The sequence below is a fragment of the Furipterus horrens genome, unplaced genomic scaffold (assembly GCF_987537825.1).
Source record: "Furipterus horrens unplaced genomic scaffold, mFurHor1.1.pri manual_scaffold_4, whole genome shotgun sequence".
Taxonomy (NCBI): domain Eukaryota; kingdom Metazoa; phylum Chordata; class Mammalia; order Chiroptera; family Furipteridae; genus Furipterus; species Furipterus horrens.
In genome coordinates, this window is record NW_028327174.1 from 161,782,751 (window position 1) to 161,805,479 (window position 22,729).

At 39.9% G+C, this 22,729-nt stretch overlaps 1 protein-coding gene and 1 long non-coding RNA gene across 2 annotated transcripts in view; one reads left to right on the plus strand and one right to left on the minus strand.

Moving 5' to 3' along the window:
- The window catches only part of LOC150013187 (uncharacterized), a 56,391-nt gene extending 40,553 nt beyond the window's left edge, over window positions 1-15,838 (minus strand). Inside the window, exon 1 of the long non-coding RNA XR_016510551.1 lies at window positions 15,773-15,838. This is a non-coding gene — a long non-coding RNA (uncharacterized LOC150013187). The remainder of the gene's footprint in view (window positions 1-15,772) is intronic.
- Window positions 1-22,729, plus strand: part of PCSK5 (proprotein convertase subtilisin/kexin type 5) — a 441,582-nt gene that overhangs the window by 311,260 nt on the left and 107,593 nt on the right. The window lies entirely within an intron of this gene.

Here is a 22,729-nt window from a genome sequence, read left to right on the forward strand (position 1 = left end):
TGTCTAGTATAGTATCTTACTTAATAAATATTTATAGAATGAATGAATGAAAAGCCTTAAGACAAAAATGACATTTGACTGGAGTCTTGAAAGGTAAGCAAGAATGTGTAAGTCAAGTCAAAGAAGGCAAGGATATTGAAGACGGAATCTTGAAAGAAAAAACCTGTACAAACATAAAACTATCAAAGGGCTTATGAACTGAGATGGCAGAGAATGGGCAGGGTAAGCAGCTGGAGGGAAGAGATGGAAAGGCCACTTAGGTCAACTTGTAAAGGGCTTTGTATGGGCTGTTGCCCTCCCTTCACCTCCATGTTACCAGCATCACCAACTCTTTTCAGAGAGGATAACTGACTGACTCAAGGACCCCAGCATCAGGTCAACTCGCGGCCTCCTGCAAACATATTCAAGCAGCATTCATTTGGACAGAATGCTGAAGAGGCCATATTTGCTTCAGTCCCCAGGGGAGTGCCAGCGAAATTAAAGGATGGTACTAAGCAGAGCTTAGCTATCAGAGGAGCTCACAAAAGGGGAGATAGACCATAGCTTCTTTTCACCGTGATGTTCGTGGCTAGAGCAACAAATTTGGCAAGGCCTAGACTTGGGAAATAAGGGTCTGCTCAGAATCTTCTTTTACTTCCAAGAGAAAACCCTCTAAACTGTCAGTACCAGAGAAGAGCAAAAGGAAAACAAGTGACATGCTAGCATCTCCTGTCCCTAATAATGAAAACAACAACAACAATACAGTAGTCCCTCTCTATATCACGGTTCACTTATTGTGGCCTCACTGTATCGCGGGATTTTTAAAAATATTATATTTAATTATCGCGGATTTTTTGCTATATCGCAGGATTTTGCAGTACTGTATACGTATGTTGTTAAAGTTACGTAGGTTTCAGAGTGTAGAATAAATGTAAGGTTCCTCCTTCACAAGGGGGTCTAGAACATAATACCCGCGATAAGTGAGGGAATACTGTAACTCCCATTATGAAGTACTTCTTATGTGCTAAACATTGTGCTAAATGCTTTGTATGGGTTATTTCATTCTATACTCCCAATAACATAATTTTATCCTCTTCCTACAAATGAGAAAACAGATGAGATAAATGCTAAGGCACTCCAATAGTAAATGGAAGAACTGGGATTAATTTAAACCCAATCTTATATCAGAGTCTCCAGAAGGAGAAATGCAAGAGCCAGGAATATGTCTGTCAAAACAAACTTTAGGCCATGACCTTGGAGCTGGCATCAGGATTATAGTTAGCCTCCATAGCCACGGATTCCATATCCACAGAGTCAACCAACCAAGGACTGAAAATATTTTTAAAAAATAAAAAGTTACATTGTTGCTGACATGTACTATGTAGTTAGGCCTATGATGGTTGTATCTGTACTGAACATGTACAGACTTTTTGTCATTCCTTAAACAATATAGTATAACAACTATTAATATTTACATGGCATTTATACTGTATTAGGTAGTATAAGTAACCTAGAGAGGTTATTTATTAAAGTATACAGGAGAATGTGTGTAGGTTACATGTAAATACTATGCCGTTCTGTATAAGGAATTTGAGCACCCACCAATTTTGGTATCTGCAAGGGGGTCCTGGAACCAATCCTCTGCAGATATCAAGGGACAACTGTATGTACTTTAGCTGACGATGTCTGGTCCAGGATGCATGTTGTCACTTGTGAACAGAGCAACATCCATCCAGAGTTACACACCATAGCCACACACTGCTTTTTTGACCAAGCTAGGAATGGAGATCAATATTATCATGAGAATTCGAAGCAACCAATGGGCCATGTGGGCAAAGGAAATCAGAATGGGCCTAAAAGAAATGAGGCAGTGACTCTTAAGAGTGAGGATGTGATGCCTCCTTTCATGCTAATTTTTCTTTGTCTGGGAAGCCATCATTTGCATTCTCTAGCCCCAGATGAAATGAGGAAGAAATAGAATGGAGAAACAGAGAACACGGAGAAACATTACAATGCTGAAGACATCACATAATACAAATCCTGTGAGCTTCTTTGACAAATCTGGTAAAACAAATTCTTTCCAGGTGATATTAAACAGGATTTTCTTGCCACCTGAATCATAACTGTTGAACTGTTATAAAGGCTTAGTGTCAATAAAATGTAAGGCTTTTTCTTATGTATAGGAATGTGATTTTTAATTGACTTGTGTCACAAGAAGAGCCAGAAATAGGACAGAAAGCAGGAGTTATCTTGACCATATTCTCTCTCACTCCCACATCTGACCCATCAGCAAGTCAAGACAATTCTACCTCCAAAATATGTCTTGGATCCATTTTGTCCTTCACCTTTACTGCCCTTATCCTAGTTCTCACAAGCCTGGGTCAAACCACTTCTTGCCTGTGCTGTTGCAACACCTCCTAATTAGTCTCACTGAATATATACCCCATGTGTCCACACGCCACCTGTCCTGACCTTCCTCCAATCTATTCTACACAGCAGCCAAAGTGTTGTTTTGAAAAATTCAAAGCTCACATAGGCCTCCTATGGCTTCCCATTTCCCTTAGGACACTAAATTGAAATTCCTTTCAATGACCATCAAGGCCATGGTGAATCTGACCCATCCCACCTCTCCAATCCATCTCATTCTCTCCCTCCCTTCATATTTCCCAGCCACACTGACTTTCCCTGATTTTTCTGTCTTGCTTTGTACCTTAGAACTTTCTTATATGTCATTTGCCCTACTTTAACGTTATCCCATTCCTAATCATCTATACCTGGGGAACATTCATTTATTATCTGGGCCTCAATTTAAATGTCACTTCTTCATTGCCAAATCCTTATAGACAAAGTTAGATCTCATTATAAGCTCTCATGGAAGCCTCTACCTTACTTTCATATTAATTACATTATTAAATATCTAGGTAATTGTAGGAACATATGTTTGATGTATATAGTTCTCACTACAAAGTTTGCTCATGGGGGCAAAGTCTGTAAATGTCATAGCTCATGAACCTAGCTAAACGTCTGTTATAGAATAGGTACCTGAAAACTGATCAATAGATGAGTAAGTCAATGAATGAATAGATTGAGTGAATAATTAAGTAGATGACAGGGGAGAAATAGTCCTGGCCAGATATTGGGACAACTGAGTTCTAATCTTGATCCTGTATAACTTCAATATAGCCCTCTCTATAGCTGGCTACACCTCAGTTTCCCCAACCTCGGCTTCATCCCTGTGACCCATCCAACACTTCTATTCAATGTAAAAAGATTATCCCAGGAGATTTCATGGAGATTCTATCACTGGCCCTAAAACACACAGAGAAACCTTAGACACAGACTCCATCAAGCTAATGCTTTACACATTGCCATTGAAAGTGTGCGGTGACAACAGAGCTGGGAGCTGGATGCTGTGGTAGCAGTTCTAAAGTGAGCCCCTAAGATTCCAGTCCCCAGCTTATTCACTGCTGTGAAGGAACTTTGCCGATGGAATGAAAGGTTATTACCAACTGACTTTAAAATAAGGAAACTATCCTGAAGTACCCATGTGGGCCCACAGAAGAATCAGTCAGAAAGATTCAGTGGAAGGAGGCAGAGAGGGCATGAGGCAGGAGGGATCAGAGAGATTCAAGAAGTGAGAAGGATTGAACCTACATATACTGGCTTTGAAGATACAGGAAGGGGGAGATGAGCCAAGAAATGCATGCAGGTTCAAGAAACGGAACATTTCCTCAGCCAACAGGTAACAAGAAAACAGGGAATTTAGTCCTGAATTCTGCCATCAACCTGAATGAACCTGGAGAAGATTTATTGCCAGAGCATCTAGGAAGAATGCAGCCTGCAATACCTTGATTCCAACCTTGTTAAAACCAGAGTAGAGAAGCAGCTGAGCCACACAGTGCCCTGACTTCTGTCCTACAGAACTGGGAAATAATAGATGTTTTGTTAAGCCATAAAATTCATAACTTGTTATAGCAGCAATATAAAACTAATACCTATTAACATATCTTCATAACTCCTGCCTAAGGGGCACGCTTCTAATTACACATATAAGGGCCCACTTTAATCGCCAGAGATCTTTTTGTTCTCCCTCCGCTATACTCCAGAATGCCACTATCTCCCAGAGGAAAGCTTTTACACATGTCTTGTGCCCCTCTTTTTGTGGCTGCAGCCCAGAGGACACACACCCCTTTATCACCTAGCTCTGATGACCAGCAGGGCTTATGTTCCTCCACCCAACAGACTCTTAACAGAGACAGTACTTGGTTGGCTACCATCTCCAGAGCACCTGTTCAGAGGAGACTGAAACGCACCCCTATAAATGCTCTCCATTTATCTGGTTTACACCATTCACTGTGCCATGGTGATTCCCTAAGATACCCACCTCACTCACCCAGCTGAAGCCTCTCCCAGCAGTTCTTCCACACAAGCTTCTTGTCTTGGCTTGTGCTACAGACTTTCCCCAAATCATTCAAAGGTCCACAAACTCCAAACAAGCCGCGGCCAACATCAGCATGCCTTGTAGCTCTTGCTAAGTGGCCCCAATCCGAGCACAAGCAGCAACCAGTATCAACTTTATTTGTAACTCCTATCAGGTGGCCCCAAGCCTGGCATAAGTGGCAGCCAGTCTTGGCCTGGAATGTAGCTTCAACTAAGCAATCACACCTGGTACAAGTGGCAGCTAGCCTTAGCTCACATCATGTTGCCCACCAAAGAGTCCCAAGACTGACACAAGGGGCAGCCAGACTTTATGGCACATACCCTCCCAATTGCCTCCAAGCCCAGCACAGGCAGCAGTCAACCACAGATCATTTTGTAGCTCCTACCAACAGCTGCTATAAGGAAGCTCTGGACCAAACACATCTGGAGGCAATCTAAAGACCATACCAGAACACCACCCAACCAACTCCATAACTGACACACAAAAACAACTGGCACTCCATGGCAACACCTCTACAAAAAAGTTAATACACTGTAGTTATGGCTAGCCCTCACAGTCAATCAGTGTAAGGGTCAACCCCACCCACTGATCTGCTAACAACAACTGACACACAACTACGACAGGAGGGCACATACACTCCACACAGGGGACACTCCTGGAGCACCCAGACCAGGGAGACTGCACCACGGGGCTCTGCAGGACACCTTCTACATAAAGGCCATTCTCTCAAGACAGGAAGATGTAGCAGATATATCTAATAAAAACAAACACAGGGAGTCAGCCAAAATGAGGACACACACACACAAAAGTCTCAAATGAAAGAACAGGACAAAAACCAGAAAAAGAATTGAATAAAATATAGACAAGCAATCCACCAGATACAGAGTGCAAAACACTTGTTATAAGGAATGCTTAATGAACTTAAGGGAAATATAGATGAATTCAGTGAGCTCTTACACAAAGAGGTAGAAAAAATAAAAAAGAAGATACAAAACATAAAAAGAACCAACCAGAAATGAAGAATATGAAAACAGCAATGAAGAATACAGTAGAGGGAAACAATAGCATATGAGATAAAACAGACAACTGAATCAGAGATGTGGAAGACAAAGTAGTGGCAAACACCCAATTGAACAGGAAAAAAAGAAAAATAAATCCAACAAATGAGATTAGTTTAAGGGATCTCTGGAGCAACATCAAGGGTACCATACTGTGCATCATAAGGGTACCAGAAGGAGAAGTGAGAGAGCAAGAAATTTAAAACCCATTTGTAGAAATTATGACTAAAAACTTCCCCAACCTGGTGAATTAAATAGACATACAAGTCCAGGAAGCACAGAGTCCCAAACAAGATGAACCCAAATAGGTGCACAACAAAACACATCATTTTTGTTAAAGAATTTTAAAAGTATCAAGAAAAAAAAATAGTTCATTGTGTACAAGGAAGCTCACATAAGGCTACCAGCTGATTTCTCAGAAGAACCTTTTTCAGGTCATCAGGAAATGGCACAAAATGTTCAAAGTGATGAAAGGCAAAAACCTACAACCAAGATTACTCTCCCAGCAAGGTTATCATTTAGAATTGAAGAGGATATAAAAACTTTACAGAAAAGAAAAAACAAAATGAGTTCATCACCACTAAATCAGTACTATTTTTAAAATGTTAAAGGAGCCTTATTTTAGAAAACAAGATATGAATAAGAAAATATAAGAAAGAAAAATTCTCAGTGACAAAAGTAAACATTTAGTAAAAGCAGTGAATCAACCAACTTTACCACTAGTACAAAGGTTAAAAGAGAAGTAAGGAAGAGCACATGTAATTACAATAAATTGAAAGTTACATACAAAACACACAAAAAAAGTAAAAAAAATAATGACAAATACGAATGCAGAGGGAGTGAGTAAAAATGTTAGTGATTTTAAAATTGTTCAAATGTAAGCTACCATCAACTTAAAATAGACTTCTATAAATATAGCTTGGTATACATGAAGCACATGGTAACCACAAACTAAAAATCTATAAGACATATACAAAAAATAATGAGAAAGGAATCCAAACATAATACAATAAAGTCATCAATGTATAAGAGAGCAAGATAATAAGAAAGAAGAAGACTATAAAAACAATCAGAAAACAATGAATAAAAAGGCAATAAGTAAATAACTACCAATAATTACTTTAAATGGACTAAATACTCCAATCAAAAGATACAAGATGGCTGAATGGGTTAAAAAAAAACAAGACCCATACATATGCTGCCTACAAGAGACCCACTTCACAGTGAATGACACAGACTGAAAGTACAGGGATGGAAAAGCTAGTTCATACAAATGGAAATGAAAAAAGGGGGATAGCAATACTGTATAACACACAATAGACTTCATTTTTTATTGAATCTTTACTGTATATTTTTCCATTACCATTAGTCCTCTTATACCCCATTCCCCCCAGCAGTCATACAATAGACTTTAAAACACTGGCTGGAACAAGAGACAAAAGACATTGCACAATGATAAAGGGATCAATCCAACAAGAAGATAAAACTCTTGTAGACATCACACACCCAATGTAGGAGCACCTAAATATATGAAGAAAATATTGATGGTCATAAAGGGAGAAACTGATAGTAATGCAGTCAAAGTAGGGGACTAACACCCCATTGACATCAATGGGTAGATCATCCAAACAAAAAATCAACAAGGAAACAATAGCCTTAAATGACACATTAAACCAGATGGACTTTATTGATATTTTTAGTACATTTCACCTAAAAGCAAAATATACATTCTTTTCAAGTACACATGAAACATTTTCCAGACAGACCGCATATTAGTCCACAAAACGAGTCTCAATAAATTTAAGACTGAAATTGTATCAAGCATCTTCCCTAACCACAATGCTATAAAACTAGAAATTGCAAGAAGAAAACTGAAAAACACATAAACACATGAAGGGAAATAACATGCTACTAACAAATGAACGGGTTAGCAACAACATCAAAAAAGAAATTATAGGATATTTTGAGACAAATGAAAATGAAAATGCAATGACCCAAAATCTATGAGACACCATTAAAGCAGTCCTTAGAGGGATATTTACAGCAATACATAGGCCTACCTCAAGAAACAAGAAAAATCTCAAACAATCAATCTAACTTTATACTAGCAACCATAAAAAGAACAAAAAAAAAAAAAAAGTGAGTAGAAGGAAGAAAGTATTAAAGATCAGAGTAGAAATAAATGAAATAAAGTCTAAAAACATAGAAAAGATCAATGAAACTAAGAGCTGGTTCTTTGAATAAATAATGAAAATTGATAAACCTTTAGCAATACTCATCAAGAAAAAGAGGAGGACCCAAATAAATAAAATCATAAATGAAACATAAGTGACAACCAATACCACAAAAATACAAAGGATTGTTGGGAAATATTAAACAATGCCAATAAATTGGATAATCTGGAGGAAATGGATAAATTCCTAGAAACATACAATCTTTCAAGACTGAATCAGAAAGAAACAGGGAATCTGAACAGACCAATAGCTACTAACAAAATCAAATCAGTAATCAGAAAAACTCTCCCCAAAACAAAAGTCCTGGACTAGATGACTTCAGAGATAAATTTTATCAAAGATTCAAAAATAATTAATACCTATCCTTCTCCAACTATTCCAAGAATTGAAGAGTACGGAATGCTCCCAAGCTCATTTTATGAGGCCAGCACTGCCCTGATACCAGAACCAAAGATAGTACCAAAAAGAATAAATTATAAATCAATATCCCTGATCCACATAGATGCAAACTGAATTCAACAATACATTTAAAAGATTCTACATCATGAGCATGTGGAATTTATTTACAGGATGCAAGGCTGTTTCAGTATCCACAAATCAACTGGTGTGATAAACCACATAAACAAAATAAAGGATAAAAATCATATGACCAATATACAGCAAAAACATTTGATGAAATCTAGCAAAAAACTCTCAGTAAAGTGGGACTAGGAGAGACATACCTCAACATAAGAAAGGTCATATATGACAAACCCACAGCTAACATAATCTTCAATGATGAAAAGCTGAAAGCTTTTTAAGTTTAAGAACAAAAGTCTGGCCTGCATGGCTCAGTGGGTTGCGAGCCTGCCCGCAAAGTGAAGAACAAGACAAGGATATCCACTGTCACCACCTTTAATGAATATAGTACTGGGAGTCCTAGCCACAGCATCAGACAAGAAAAAGAAATAAAAGTCATGCAAATTGGAAAGGAAGAAGTAAAACATTATTTGTGGATGACATGATATTATATGGAGAGAGCCCTAAAGAATCCACCAAAAAATTATCAGAACTAATAAATGAATTCAGTAAAGTAGTAAGATAAAAAATATTCAAGTATTGGTTTCTTTTGATACACCAATAACTATTAGAAAGAGAAATTTATAAAACCCCATTTACAATTTAACCAAGTAGGTGAAAGATCGATACCTGGAAAACTATAAGATACTGAAGAAAGAAACTGAGGAAGATACAAGTAAATGAAAAGATATATTGTGCTCATGGATAGGAATTAACCTTGCAAAAATGTGCATACTACCCAAAGCAATCTCCAGATTCAAAGCCATCCCCATCAAAATTCCAATGGCATTTTACATGAAACTAGAACAAATAATCCTAATATTTATATGAAACCACCAGAGACCATGAATAGCCAAAGCAATATGGAGAAAGAAGAAAGCTGGAAGCATCATACTACCTGATATCAAACTATACTACAAGTGTATAGTAATCAAAACAGCATGCTACTGGCATAAAAAGAGACACACGGATCAATGGAACAGAATAGACAGCCCAGAAATCATACCTATGTGGTCAATTAATCTATGACAAAGGAGGCGAGAATGTACAGTGGGGTAAAGTCTCTTCAGTAAATACTGTTGGGAAAATTGAACAGATACATGCAAAAGAATGAAGCAGGATCACTTTCTTAAACCATATACGAGAACTCAAAATAGATTAAAGACTTAAATATAAGACCGAAACCATAAACTCGTAGAAGAAAACATAGGCAGTAAAAACTCTTTGACATCACTCTTAGTAATATTTCTTTGAATATATCTCCTCAGACAAGGAAAATTAAAGTAAATATAAACAAATGGGACTACATCCAACTAAAAGGTTTTTGCACATTGAAGGAAACCATCAAAAAAATGAAAAGACACCTACTGATTGCAAGAAGATATTCTCCCATGATCTATCCCATATGAGGTTAATATCCAAAATATATAAGAAACTCATAGAACTTAACACCAAAACAACAACAGCAACAAAACCCAATCCAATTTAAAAAATGGAAAAAGGACCTGAATCGACATTCTCCAAAAAGGACATACAGATGGCCAATAGAAATGCAAATTAAAACCAGAATGAGATATCACCTCATATTTGTCAAAAAAGCTATCATCAATAAATCAACAAACAAATGTGCACTGTTGGTGGGATTAGAAACTGATCCAGCCAGTATGGAGGTTCCTCAAAAAATTAAAAATAAAACTACCATATCACCTACCAATTCCACTTCTGGGTATTTATCTGAAGAAACACAAACACTAATTTAAAAAGATAAATGCATCCCTATGTTCATTGCAGCCTTATTTACAATTGCCAAGATATGGCAGTAACCTAAGTGTTCATTGATAAATGTATAGATAAAGAAAAATACTATGGAATGTTACATAGCCGTAATAAAAAATGAGATCTTGACATTTACAACAACATAGATGGATCTAGAGGGCATTAAGTAAAATAAGTCAGAGAAAGAAAAAAGCCATTTGGTTTCAGTTACACACAGAATCTAAATAAAGTAAATAAAACAAAAGCAAACTCATAGATACAAGAAAAAACAGAGTTTTCATATAAAGGAAGTGTTGGGGGGGTAAAAAAGGAAAATGAATTAAAATGCACAAAATGTGAGTTATAAAAACAGTCATGGGGATGCTGAGTACAGCACTGGGAATATAGGCAGTGATACTATAATAACTATATATAGTGTCAGGAGGGTACTAGACTTATCAGGGTGCTCATTTCATAAGTTACATAAATGTTTAATCATTATATTGTATACATGAAACTAATAGAGTACTGTATGTCAACTATAATTGAAAAATTTTCTAAAAATTTAGAAAAAGATAAAACTCATAAGAGAAAACATAGGTCATAAGGTTCTTGACTTTTTTTAATCCACAAAGCAAAGGCAATACAAGCAAAAATAAATAAGCAGACTGCACCAAACTAAAAAGCCTCTGCACAGCAAGGGAAACCATCAACAAAATAAAAGGCAACATCCCTAATGGGAGAAAATATTTGCAAATTATGGTTAATATCTAAAACATTAAAGAACTCACGCAACTCAATAACAAAAAAATTATACAATCCAATTTAAAAATGGGCAGAAGATTCTAACAGACCTTTTTCCAAAAAAGACATACATACAAACAGGTACATAAAACAGTGCTCAATATCACTAACTATCAGGAAAATGCAAATCATTACATGAGATATCACTGAACAACTGTTAGAATGGCTATTATCAAAAAGACACGAGACATATGATGGTGAGGGATATACAGAAAAGACAACCCTTGTGCACTGTTGGTGGAAATGAACATCGGCGCAGTCACTATGGAAAACAGTATGGAGTTTCCTCAAAAAATTAAAAATGTTTTACACCAGTCAGAATGGCCATCATCAACAAATCAACAAGCAACAAGTGCTGGCGAGGATGTGGAGAAACGGGAACCCTACTGCACTGTTGGTGGGAATGCAGACTGGTGCAGCCACTGTGGAAAACAGTATGGAATTATCTCAAAAAACTAAAAATGGAATTGCCTTTTGAACCAGCAATTCCACTGCTAGGATTATTACCGGAGAATCCCAAAATCCCAATTCAAAAGAACTTATGCACCCCTATGTTCATAGCAGTGCTGTTTACAATAGCTAAGTGCTGGAAACTGCCTAAGTGCCCATCTGTAGATGAGTGGATCAAAAAACTGTGGTACATTTACACAATGGAATACTATGTAGCAGAAAGAAAGAAGGAACTCCTGCCATTTGCAACAACATGGATGGAACTAGAGAGAATTATGCTTAGTGAAATAAGTCAGGCAAAGAAAGAAAAATACCATATGATATCACCTAATACAGGAAACTAAAGAACAACACAAACAAAGGAACTAAATAGAACAAAGAGCAGAATAGCAGTCAATAGGGGGGAGGGGAGAGGGAGAGAAGGGGGATAAGTAAGGGAAGGGATTAGTCAAAGAACCCATATAAAAGACTCATGGACATGGACAACGGGGAGGGATATGATTGCGGGAGAGGGGGTGGGTTGGGTGGGGGAGAGAAATTAGGGGAAAAGGGGACAGCTGTAATTGAAAAACCAAAATAAAAAAAAATAATAATAAAAAAAAAATTAAAAATGAAACTACCATATGATCTGATCCACTTCTACACATATGGAAGAAGTGAAATCATTATCTAAAAGTGATATCTGCACTCCCATGTTCATTGCATCATTATTTACAATAGCTTAAGACATGAAAACAACCTAAGTGCCCATTTATGGATTAATAAGTAAATGTGGTAAATATACACAATGAAATATTATTCAGTGATAAAAAAGAAGAAAATCTTGTGACTTTTAATAATATGTGTGGACCTTGAGGCCATTGCATTACATAAAATAAGTCAGGCAGAAAAATGCAAATATTATATATATGTTCCCATGTATATGTTGGAAACAAAACAAACAAAAAATAAATTCATACATACAGAGAATAGATTGGTGATTGCCAGAGGTAGGGAGTGAGTGAAATGGGTGAATGGGGTCAAAAAGTACAAACTATCAATTATAAAATAAATGAGTCAGGGGGATGTAATATACAGAACGATGAGTATAAGTATTGCATATTTAAAAGTTGCTAAGGAAGATCTTTAAAGTTCACATTGCAAGAAAAAGTTTTGTAACTGTATGTGACTTAATTGGGGTGATCATTTTGCAATATATACACATATCAACTCATTATGTTATATACCTGAAACTAATGTTATATGTCAATTAGACCCCAAAAGATTTAAAAATTAATAAAAAGAAAATACAGTTAGACCGGACTTAATCAGAAATGCACTTTTGCAAGACCCCACTGCAAGCACATCACAGTCTGAGAAGCCCATGCTTGATTTGCTGAGAACCACTATGGCAAACTTCATGTCCTTAAAGGATGCTCCCTGAGGAATTAAGCAGCTCAGAACCAATCCTTGGCTTAACCAGCAGAGCTGAGGCAAGTTAGTAACACATTAGGTCAAAGAAAGAACTAATGGGCAACTAGAGTGTTGTGACCCTCCCAGCCCATGAGTCTGAAAGACCAGGGTATCTGGCTCAAGGTATGAGCTGGGGATTTGTTTAGAGGCTCTCGGTACTGGCTCTCGGCAGTTGATTAGTCAATCAAGTCTATCCTAGCTCCTTTAACAACCCAGCCAGTTCACTATTAAACTCTGCCTTTGTGCCCACTGAGGTGAAGAACCTACTCCTGTCCTTGAGAGCATTTTCTATGCCTGTTCTCTTAAATGAGCTGCATGGTTAGCCATAGTTTTGGCAGGTAGACAAGTGTGAGCCTTCTTTTTTTCTCTTACTCAAATTTATCATTCACTTACTGATCAGCTACTTTGGTCAGGCACTCTGCTAGCTCCTTCTGTGTTTATTACTTAGCAATGAAGTGTGGTTGTCCCCATTTCAAGGTGAGGAATCAGAGGATTAGAGTGGTCCATTGCTCTCACGTGATTAGTGAGGTCTGACAGGTCTGAGTTCAAATGCTCTTCCTCTGACAACAGAGCTGCCCCTAACTGCTCCTCTTCCTTCCAGCGAGGTGGTACATCCCCTACTGCCCCATCCATTTATGTAGTGGAGTGGGGACTGGGTTGAACCTTAGATATTTTACTAAATAAGTTTCTGTCCATCTCTCTTTAAATGAGTCTCTATCCATCCTTTCCAAGACATAGTTCAATGTCATAGAATCGAACAATCACAGAATCTGGAGGGAGGCTGGCCGAATTCAAATCCTGGCCCTGTCACTTAATAGCCATGTAATCTTAGGAATTATGCCCAATCTCTCTGCGCCTCCACTTCCCCATTTTTAAAATAAGGAAGATGATAATCACACATCTTTCCTAGGGATGGCTTAAAATAATTAAAGAACTTAATGACTGTATGTGTTGGTTATTATTTTACCTAAGTCAAAAACTTTGGTTTCATCGTTGATCCTTCCCTCTAGCCCTATATCTAATCTATCACCAACTTTAGTTAATTTACCTCTTGAAAATCCGATGAGCCTGTCCTCTTCCCTCCGTTCCCACCACTACCAAACTAGGTCAGCTACCATCATCACTTGCCAAAAGCAGTCTGCAAACCATTCTCCTGCATCCTCACCGGTCCCTGCTTTACAGGAAGCCGAAGTGGGGTTTTCAAAATGCAAATCTGATCACACTGCCCTGCTGAAACCTGTTGCTTTTTGGGTAAATACAGAACACTTTAGGTACTGCAAGACTCTGAAAGTTCTGCAAACTACCCCCATCCCCACCACCAATTTCTTCTGTTTCTCTCCACCCACTCTGGCCACCTTTCAGTCCCTCCCACTGGCCAAGCCTCCTCTCATGTGGAACCTCACAGGCATTGTGCTCCCCATCCCCACCCTCCATGCCTGGTTACCTCCTGCCTCAGCACTGTCGGAATCATAGGTTCACATTTGCTTTTGTGATTATTTGATTGATGTCTGTCTCCCATTCCAGACCATAAGCTCCATAAGGGCAGGAAATGCATTTGCTTTTCTCACCATTGTATCCCCCGTACCTAGCACAGTTACTGGCATATAATATTTGTTCAATAGTTTTTGAAAGGAAGGAACAAAGGGAGGGAGGGGGGAGGAAGGGAGGAAGGAAAAAAGGAAGGAACAAAGGGAGGGAGAGGGGAAGGAGGGAGGGAGGAAGGAAGGAAGGAAGGAAGGAAGGAAGGAAGGAAGGAAGGAAGGAAGGAAGGAAGGAAGGAAAGGAGAGAGAGAGAAAACAAAAAGAAGAAAGTATCACAAATATAGAGGCAGGACAAGTAAGGTACGGGTGCTTCTGTTCGCTTGACTCCTGCTTGGGGTGAAGTAGGGTGAAGATTAAGTTACATAAAATCAAAACTCCATGTCACCCTGCTGGTATGGCTCAGTGGGTTGAGTGCTGGTCTGTGAATTGAAAGGTTGCAGTTTTGATTTCTGGTCAGGACGCATGCCTGAGTTGCAGACCAGGTCCCACATTGGTGTGCAAGAGGCAACCGAGCAATGCTTCTCTTGCACATTGATGTTTCTCTCCCTCTCTTTCTCCCTCCCCTCCCCTCTAACAAATAAATAAAATCTTTTTTTTTTTTTAAACTTCATGTCACAGGCTGGGTAACTGTTGAGTTGATGTAACCTTTGCCTGCATGTTGCAAACTATGTTGGAAGCACCTGAGCGAGAACAGAAGCAGCAACCAGGGGTTGGTGTGGCAAGGGTGTTATTTCAAAATACACACGTCTCAAGGACTATGTAAAACCAGAAGTTGAAAAATAGTCTTTCCACATTCTCACCACTCAATGTCTATTATTTCTTTAGAGCTATTGCCTAGAAAGATTTTATCTTGAGATTCTCTCCACCAAAATATATACATACACTTTATTTGATCCTATCCCACTATTAGATTAGACCTTACTGTCCTGTCCCTAAATCAACCCACCCCCTCCCCACTCCAGCTCCGTGGGAGTAAAACACAAAGATCCAGAAGTGGACAATGAAGACCACCTGTTCTGTTCCCACACAACGCAGTGTGAGGAGGTAGCCAGACATTCACAGACGATGCAGGGCTTCTTGGGGGTGGACTGCGGCAACATGACCTCTGATATCAGTGCCAGAAAAGAAACTAATAAATATTTTATTCAGGAATGTCCAAGCTCACTAAATCCTTCCTGAAGCTGGAAGAACATGGAGGCCTAAAACCTAATTCAGACACTGCCTCATTCTGTGATACGTGTTCTCTGGGTTTCTGATCACAGCAGTTCATTCTGTCTCGTAAACTCCAAGAACACAGGGACCATAGATAGCACCAAAAATTCCAGATCAAGGCAGGCACTTTAAAAATGTAGCTAATGATGTCAACAGAAACAACATCTGTCTCCTTTTGCTGTCTCAAGCTAATTTTCAGACAACTTTAAAACAGAATAGAGATGATGTTTTTCTGTATCTTACTAAGTGTTCCATATTAAACCCACTCTCCACACAGAATTTCTCACCTTGTATTGGATTCCTCCTCCTCTCTCCTACACCCCTGATCAGGAGGCCTTATGCCACAACCACAATTCATGATGCCAAAGCTGGAATGTCTGCACATTGGCCACCTGCTACTGCTCGTGCTAAGTGGTAACTCAAAATAGCAAGCATCCTGAGCCTGGGCCAAGAGGGCAATCGTCCTTCCAAAGGACTCTAGGAAGAACAGCTTAAAGCAGAGGGTCTCAAACTGGCGCAGGCCTCGCCATAACTTAGAGAGCTTGTTCAGATTCCTACCCTCTAGCCCCACTCCAGAGTCTCTGATTCAGTAGGTTCAAGGTGGAAGCTGGGAATTTACATTTCTAATGAGTTCCCAGTTGAGTTGATGCTGCTGGTCCCACCCTGAGAACCACTGACACTGGTGCTGGGCAAAGACTTCATAATTCGACTAGAAAGAGCTGGGTTCCAGACCCAGCTTAGCCAATTGCCATGTAACCTTGAATAAATGACTTAATCTCTCTAATGCTCACTTGCCTCATCTATGAAAAAAGTAATAATGGCACCATTGCAAGGATTAACCAGGACGGTGCAGTCCCAACGGAACCCCTTTGGCTGCCCCATACCTGTTCCCACTCTCCCAGGGCTGCAGGATGCTCCCTGTCACTCTCCCCAATATGGCTGCTCTGGGATGTTTGCATGGTGGGCAGGAAAGAGCAAATTCAGCCTCCAGCTGCCTCTCTGTAGAACTGCCCTGCCTACAAGGACAGTGCTAAGGGGAGCATCACAGTCAGGGAACAAGGCCATTGTCTGACACCTGTCCTGCAAGAATGGAGCCCCATGTGGCCTTCTGCCTTGAGACTAAGAGGTTAAAAGACTATTGAAAACCACACAGCTCTTAATGATGAAGCTCCTGACTCAGGGCAATACATCAGCTGACCTCTTTTTCTGACTTGCATTTGGAATCTTGGTGTATTCGTTTCCTTTGGTTGCTGTAACAGACGACTACACATGGTAGCTTAAAACAATATATGTTTATGATCTTACAGTTCTGGTGGTCAGAGTATATAATGGGTCTCTCTGGGCAGCAATTAAAGTGTTGCTCGGTCCACCCTCCCAGAGTGTCTAGGGAAAAATATGTCTCCTTCTCTTCCAGTGTCTAGCACTATATTCACGGCTTCTGCTTGTGCTAAGTGGTAACTCCTTGGCTGTGGCCCCTTCCTCCAACTTCAAAGCCAGCAGTAGTATTTTTAAATCTCTTTGCTGAGGTCTCTAGATCACCTATAGTAAAATCTTCCTCTACCTCCTACAAGGATATGTGGGCCCACCTTGATAATTAGAGATAATCTCCCCATCTCAAGATCCTTAATTTAGCCATGTGGACAAAAACCCCTTTGACCCTACAATGTAACACGCAGATTCCAGGGACGAGGACCCAGATGTCTCCAGGAGCCTTTCTTCAGCCTACCACATCTTCACAGGGTGTCTAACCCTCTGAACTACCTTTTTTTTTTTCTCAGTGAAACAGAAATAATAATATAGCCTCATGAGGATGTTGCTACGTGGTACATTGTAAATCTCTAAAGAAATGTTCAAAGGCTTGTTAAACACTTCCTGGCTTCTCTTGTGTTTATTTTACATTGTCATTAACTGTTCATTTACTCACCTTTTATTAAACACTGTGTCAAGTATTGTGCTAGGCACAGGGGCTGTAACGTAGTGAGGAATCACACCTATATGGGTTTTATACTGTAATAGAGACAAATAAATGCTAGAGAGAAAATTCCCGGATGTGTCCACATGTGCTCTGAAAATAAATTGGAGGGGAAATGCTCTGCAAATGGTCTACAGGGATACAACATCAGCAATGTGATGTGGCAGGAGCCAGGAGTGGAAGGTCTGAGCTGGAGAAAGGGGCTGGAAAGGGACAGGGAGGTGGGAAAGAGCCTAGAGTACCTAGAAAGCGCCAATTTCACCCCATTGCAGCTTTGGGTGCGGGGTGTGGGGGGAGGGCAGTGAGAGACGAGCTAACAGTGCAGACTGGGGTCTGACTGTGAACTGCCCCTTGTGCCAGGTTAAAGATCTGGATTGTATCGTGTGCTCCAGGGAGCCACTGAAGTTTAAGCTGCTTTCTTTAATACCCCATCCCTGTACCCCCAAAAGTAATAGGGCTCCTAGCAGGAAATCCTGAAAGCTCAGGCCTCCTGAGAGATATTTAAATAAACTCTCAGCAGTGTTCTCTGTGAAGTGGTCCTGGCTTCTGCCTTTTCTTCCTCAGCCAGAGCCCTTTTGTGATTTATATTTTCAGAATTTTAGTTTTAGAGCCTCTCATTATAGTGAGCCATCATCTCCTTAGAATCTCTGTCAATCTCATGTTTAAGTCATTCACTCCTAAAAATATTTTTGTAGTTTATTATATATCTCATTTAATCCACTACTTCTGGCTTTTTTATAAAAATGATCAAAGGGTAAATTTGCTGTATTTAACTGTTAGTGCATCCAGTAGAGCTCAATCATTATGATTGCTCCTGCAATATTTTTTTCGAAACTGGGTGGTTTTGTTGAAAAGTGGATTGATGGTAACTGTGCTGTGACTTCAGTTGAGAATGGCTATGTAGTCCCTGGTCTGCTTCCTCCCTCCACTTTACCTCCCGAAACATAGCACCCCTGTCTAATATGTTTTGTCAATTGATACCATCCTCTCCATGAACTTCAATAAACTGGCAGTGCGCTACCATGCTGGAAAGACATTTTGCATTAAAAACTAGATTCACAGTAGGCAATCTGCCTTGGGGACCACATGTCCAGGAAAGCAGTCATTTTTAACTAAGGATATTACAAGTTTAGATAGATAGGACCAGTGTACTCTGAAGCACAAATACAGTATCTAGTCTCCTGGAAGTGAAGATACTGCATTGCATGTTGGTAATTAACCTTGTCGACTATCTTTCAGAACAACTGCAGCCTGGTGCACACACTCTCTCCTCAGTTTTTATTGCTGTGCTTCCTGGATCCCACCACATTCTACTTGCCATCTACATTCTCATCACTGCTCCTCACCAACACTCCCTGATTTGCTTGCCCTCTTTGTCTTTCTCTTTCACAGTATTTACTAACTTCTAATCAGATTATTACATAAAATATACTAATCTATTGTATTTGTGGTTTGCCCTCTACCTCCTGTACTATAATGTAAGATTCACCGAGGAAGAGCTATTGTATCCCAAATTCCTGGAATAGTGCCTGCTGTGTAGTACGTGCTCAATAATTATATGTTGGCTGAATTAATACATTTCCATGGAGCTTGCAGCTATCAAGTGAAGGTTTTTTTTCATCCCTAACTGCAAACATGTCAGTCTTATTTATTTACCAAAGTGTTTTCACCACTTTATCACATAACAAGTAGTGGTCCAGGTCAAAGAAAATTATTCCTCAAAGATGTACTAGTTCTGGGAAAGAGGCACATGTGGGCAGAAATACTAGCTGATACGTAGGATAAATTTAAAACATGTACAAAGTACTGTAGAGCACAGAAAAAAATATCAAGTGAGCTGCATAATAGTGTGGTAGGAAAGACTCAAGAAAATAAGCTTCATAGAGGTGACAAATTTGAGTTGTAAATAATGAGTACAAGTTTCCTGGGAGAAGAAAGAAGAGACTAAGTATAAGCAAAAGGATATTCTAAGTGAGTGAATGCATGATGGGCTTGGGGGACTGAAGTCTCTAGGGAAATGCCAGAGCACTTAGTTGGTGCCCCTGGGAGCCAACCTTGAGACAAAGACTCAAGTGCAAGAGGTTTATTTGGGAGATGAAAGAAAGTACATACTAATAGTGGAGCGGAAAAGCGAAAGAAGAAAGAGAAGTCAGCCAGTAGAGGTTCTGTTATCAAGCCAGCTACCACAGAGGGTAATGGAGTTCAGTCCTGCGGGGAAACTCTGGGAAATGATCTAGAACACAGGCCTCAAGAGTTCTCACTGGAGGGGCAATGGAGCTATGGTCTTCATACACAAAATCCCCATCACTGGTTGAGGAAGACTCCTGGGGGTCAGTTCCCTGGTCCCCTGGTCCCCTGGTCCCTCGGATGTGGCCAAGGAATGTGTGCAGGGCCCCCAAGAGTTTGCTACCATTCACAGGAGGGCAGCAGAGGAGGAGGCTAGAGATTGAGGCAAGGGCCAAGTTTTAACAGTTCTTACAAGTTGTTCCTTGAAGCTTTATTCCGTATAAGGGAGCAATATTGGAATATTTTAAGTAAAAGAAGAGTATACATTTTGAACTTGAGAAAGATCATTCTGGTTATGGGTTGGGGCAGATAAGGAGTCCAGGAGACCTGTGAGAAAGATAAACTTAACACATAGGATGGGAAGGACTGGGCTAGAAGTCATGTGCGGTGTTACAGGTGGGGATGAGGAGACTGAACTAAGAGGTGTTCAGTATATAGAACTGACAGAAACTGTGAGGGATTAGATGTGAGGAGGAATGGCATACAGGCTGAGTTTTTACACTGGCTCTCCTGACTGGAGAGCAGTGGCACTAATCTAGACAGGCAGTTCAGGAGGAATATCAGTGCTCCGTAAGATAGGTCTTGTTGGACATGTTCAATTGGAGACACCTAGACATTATCCAGGTGGACAGTCGGTCTAGTGGGCAGTGGATATAAGATTATTGAACTCATGAGACAGATCTGCACTGGGAAGAGCTATTTAGGAATCACCACTTTATAGAAGGCAGAGAAACAAGCAATTCCAGAATAAATAACTAGAAGTTTATCACGTGTAATGACTTAATTGAATGTTACTGTCAATAGCCTTCTAGTATAAAGTCCTTTGCCAACTTAGAGATGGCATGGTTTCTGTGATCTCTGGGTATTGCTTTGTCTTTATTTCTCTATATCTCTTCCCTAAATAATTTCTTACCCCTTGGCATAGTTGGACATAAAGAGGGAACAAGATAAATTGTGTGATTTGGGGATAACTGTAAACTCTCATTGTCAGCTTCTTCATCTATAAAAAGGGGATCTCCTAGGTGGTGGTTTAATAGTCAACTGAAGAAACCAAACATGAAAGACATCAAACTGATGCTCTCACCTTACCAGGCAGTCAGCCCTGTTGGTACAAGGACACTCCTCACTGCAACTGCTGCAGCTCTGCCTCCACTGCATGTGCCTTTAACCTGCCTATGCTAGTTCACCTTTTACTAAGTCTTGGTAATTAATAGTAAAGCATCTTTTAGAATGGTCACAAAATTCATGTAAGCAGCTGAAACCACTGTGATAGGAGCACTTTGTAACAATATACCTTCATTCTGGATGGGTTTTCCATCTGAGTGTATACAGATGTATGACTTTTCTGCCAAACAGTCATCCTGGCCAAGAACGGGATGGCCCGCCCACAGGAATGCGTAGGTGATGACATTTCTTTCACCATCTTGGCATCTAAACATGACACTCTATCTGGTAACTATGCACTGAGCTCCCGATTATTTATGGCATGGCTCTAGACGGAATGGGCTGTGAATGCCTACACTCTATTTCACTGCATCAACTCTTGTTACATGTGTGTCAGAGAGAGAACACAGCTGCTTGATATTGAGCAGGCTCCCCAAAAAACAGCCACTGTCAAATTCTGCATGTGGCATGTATATAAACATACAGAGCTATGCCAGGAGCCACAGTTTCAAAATGGCCAGATCATCCTAACCTGCTTCCCTCACATTCTCAAGTCATCATTTCTTTACTTGCTCAAGTTCAAGTCCGTGGATTTGACTCTTCTTTCTCCACTCACCTCCTGTATGCAGGAAGTCATTATTTTTCAATAATAGTAATAGTATTCATTCATATTTATTATATGTCAGGCAGACTCTATGCTAAGTGCTTGTAAGTACAAGTACTTTATCAAATTTAGTTACAGCTTTCTGAGGTAGGACTGTTTTTGTTCCGTCTTGCAGCTGTAGAAATGAGGACTAGAGAAGTAGCCTCAATTCACATAGCTAGAAAATGGCAGAGCTGGAATTTGGATCCAGCTTTCTCTGACACTAAACTGTATTATAGTCCCTCCTATGGAGTAATAATCATATCTTTTATTTATGAGGCATTTTGAAGTTTACAAAGCATGCTTACAAGGCATATCATTTGATCCTCCAAATAGAAAAGAGAACTAGGCAGGATACATCCTGTCCCCATTTTCACAGAAGCGACCAAGACTCGGGGTTAACATGACACTCACAGCCACCCATGCCTAAGTCTTGGACTCAGGCCTTCTCTTTTCATGATTCCCATAAAGATCACACTCTTTCCTCAGAGCAGCTGTTTCTTCTTTTGACATAACCAATGTATGAAATTTACTAGGAGGCCAGTTTTGGCTTTCTGCAAAGACATTTCTCATAATCAGAGTTTTCCCAAAACATAACAGGAGAAAGGAGTCCTCTGTCCCTTTCTGTTTTCATTCAAACACTGGGCAGTCATGGGACTAGGAAACCATAGCTATGCCCAATCCCTGGGAGAAGGGAGAAGGGGGCAGTTAGAGGAGATGAGCTCTAAGACCCATGTGCTCCCGAGATCCTGTGACTCTTGTCTGAGAGCCACTCTGTCTTCATCATTTTGGTTGCAGCAGCTCCACGTCCTCACTCCTGGCTTACTCAAGCCATCTTCTAGCTGACTTCCTGGACTGTCCTTTCCAATTCATCCAGTCCCCTTGATCAGGGTGACCTACCACCAAAGTTGTTCCCATTGGTGACTTTCTTCCTAAATCTTCGATGGCTGCCTTTGGCCAGCCACACCCATTTGACACACTGTCTGATGTTTCATGATTTATCTACATCTTCTGTACAAACTCCCTTTTCATTTCCCTCAAACTCAGTTCCTACTTCAGTCAACCCAATCATTTACTTGAGTCACAGAGACATCAGCCTGAAAAGCTTCCCTCTCCGTTCCTCACTCCTGAAATTCTCCACTTCTCCCTTTGTCCACCTAGCTACATGCTCATTCTTTT